The sequence below is a fragment of the Styela clava genome, unplaced genomic scaffold, assembly GCF_964204865.1.
Source record: "Styela clava unplaced genomic scaffold, kaStyClav1.hap1.2 HAP1_SCAFFOLD_301, whole genome shotgun sequence".
NCBI lineage: Eukaryota > Metazoa > Chordata > Ascidiacea > Stolidobranchia > Styelidae > Styela > Styela clava.
The window spans coordinates 12,501-15,000 of record NW_027556525.1 but is presented as its reverse complement, the minus strand read 5'-3'; the positions used below and the strand labels follow the sequence as shown (position 1 = coordinate 15,000).

Below are 2,500 nucleotides of genomic sequence, written 5' to 3'. Positions count from 1 at the left end.
CGGACGCCCCCGTCTGTCCCTCTTAATCATTACCTCGTGCTCCGAAAACCAACAAAATAGAACCGAGGTCCTATTCCATTATTCCATGCAACACTATGCAGGCGAACAGCCTGCTTTGAACACTCTAATTTTTTCAAAGTAAACTTATCGGCCACCGCCGACACTCAGTCAAGAGCACCGACGGAGAACCGAAGGTGAGGCGAACGCAACCAGTGACACGCCTTGCGACGGACCGGCGGCGCTCGCCCAAAATCCAACTACGAGCTTTTCAACCGCAACAACTTTAGCATACACTGTTGGAGCTGGAATTACCGCGGCTGCTGGCACCAGACTTGCCCTCCAATGGATACTCGTTAAGAGTTTTAGGATGTACTCATTCCAATTACAGGGCCTCGTTAGAGTCCTGTATTGTTATTTTTCGTCACTACCTCCCCGTGTCGGGAATGGGTAATTTGCGCGCCTGCTGCCTTCCTTGGATGTGGTAGCCGTTTCTCAGGCTCCCTCTCCGGAATCGAACCCTGATTCCCCGTTACCCGTTATCACAAAGGTAGGCACGTAGCGTACCTTCGACAGTTGATAGGGCAGACACTTGAATGATACGTCGTCGGTGCAGAGACCGTACGATCCGCGTGGTTATCCAGAGTCATCAAACGTCACAGGACGAACCCGGTCGGTTTTGATCTGATAAAAGCGCGCCTCCCGAAGTCGGCGCTTAATGCATGTATTAGCTCTAGAATTACCACAGTTATCCACTTCGCTTACGAGACCAAATAAACCAAGACTGATTTAATGAGCCATTCGCAGTTTCGCTTTACGAGAACTCGTACTTGCACCTGCATGGCTTAATCTTTGAGACAAGCATATCACTACTGGCAGGATCAACCAGATAGCTGCGACAGCTGCGCTCGGCCCTTGCTGGGCCGCCCGGCGCGTGCTCGTCGCATTCGTTTAAGACCGAGGCGATCGCCTGCGGCCGTACTCAGCTTCGACAGTCGCTGGCCGCGACGTCCACGCTCTCGCCGGCAGTGCCAGGCGGAGCGATTTGCGTTTTTTCTTTGCTCGCCCTCTCTCGGGCTCGATCCATTCAGTTTCGCACAAACAAGAGCTCTGCCGGCCGCCTGCAGCGGTGCCTAAAACCCGGGCATAACAATGCGACCGTTCTGCTAGGCCGACAAGCGCTCAAGCCAGACGCTCGATCGAACGCCCCCTACATATTAGTCGAGACAACGGCTCGCTCATTAGCATCGCGTTTGTACTTTAACTTTTTTTGGCTCGGCTTCTTTCGACGCCGATGCCGGCGACGCAGCACTCTCTCGCCCGCCAGCCACCGAGAAAAGGGTGCGCTCCGACCGGCCCCGCACCGCTCTTTCTTGGCTCATTCGAAATTACTGTCTTTCGCTCTGACATGCCTTACCTAGGGTTAGGTTAGTATGCTTGCACGTTTGTACTTTAACTTTTTTCGGCTCGGCTTCTTTCGACGCCGATGCCGGCGACGCAGCACTCTCTCGCCCGCCAGCCACCGAGAAAAGGGTGCGCTCCGACCGGCCCCGCACCGCTCTTTCTTGGCTCATTCGAAATTACTGTCTTTCGCTCTGACATGCCTTACCTAGGGTTAGGTTAGTATGCTTGCACGTTTGTACTTTAACTTTTTTCGGCTCGGCTTCTTTCGACGCCGATGCCGGCGACGCAGCACTCTCTCGCCCGCCAGCCACCGAGAAAAGGGTGCGCTCCGACCGGCCCCGCACCGCTCTTTCTTGGCTCATTCGAAATTACTGTCTTTCGCTCTGACATGCCTTACCTAGGGTTAGGTTAGTATGCTTGCACGTTTGTACTTTAACTTTTTTCGGCTCGGCTTCTTTCGACGCCGATGCCGGCGACGCAGCACTCTCTCGCCCGCCAGCCACCGAGAAAAGGGTGCGCTCCGACCGGCCCCGCACCGCTCTTTCTTGGCTCATTCGAAATTACTGTCTTTCGCTCTGACATGCCTTACCTAGGGTTAGGTTAGTATGCTTGCACGTTTGTACTTTAACTTTTTTCGGCTCGGCTTCTTTCGACGCCGATGCCGGCGACGCAGCACTCTCTCGCCCGCCAGCCACCGAGAAAAGGGTGCGCTCCGACCGGCCCCGCACCGCTCTTTCTTGGCTCATTCGAAATTACTGTCTTTCGCTCTGACATGCCTTACCTAGGGTTAGGTTAGTATGCTTGCACGTTTGTACTTTAACTTTTTTCGGCTCGGCTTCTTTCGACGCCGATGCCGGCGACGCAGCACTCTCTCGCCCGCCAGCCACCGAGAAAAGGGTGCGCTCCGACCGGCCCCGCACCGCTCTTTCTTGGCTCATTCGAAATTACTGTCTTTCGCTCTGACATGCCTTACCTAGGGTTAGGTTAGTATGCTTGCACGTTTGTACTTTAACTTTTTTCGGCTCGGCTTCTTTCGACGCCGATGCCGGCGACGCAGCACTCTCTCGCCCGCCAGCCACCGAGAAAAGGGTGCGCTCCG

The 2,500-nt window shown here is 54.8% G+C and overlaps 1 non-coding gene across 1 annotated transcript in view; it reads right to left on the bottom strand.

Moving 5' to 3' along the window:
• The window catches only part of LOC144418835 (small subunit ribosomal RNA), a 1,810-nt gene extending 921 nt beyond the window's left edge, over positions 1–889 (bottom strand). The window contains exon 1 of the ribosomal RNA XR_013473692.1: positions 1–889. This exon is cut by the window's left edge and continues 921 nt beyond it. This is a non-coding gene — a ribosomal RNA (small subunit ribosomal RNA).
• Between the last annotated feature and the right edge of the window lie 1,611 nt (positions 890–2,500).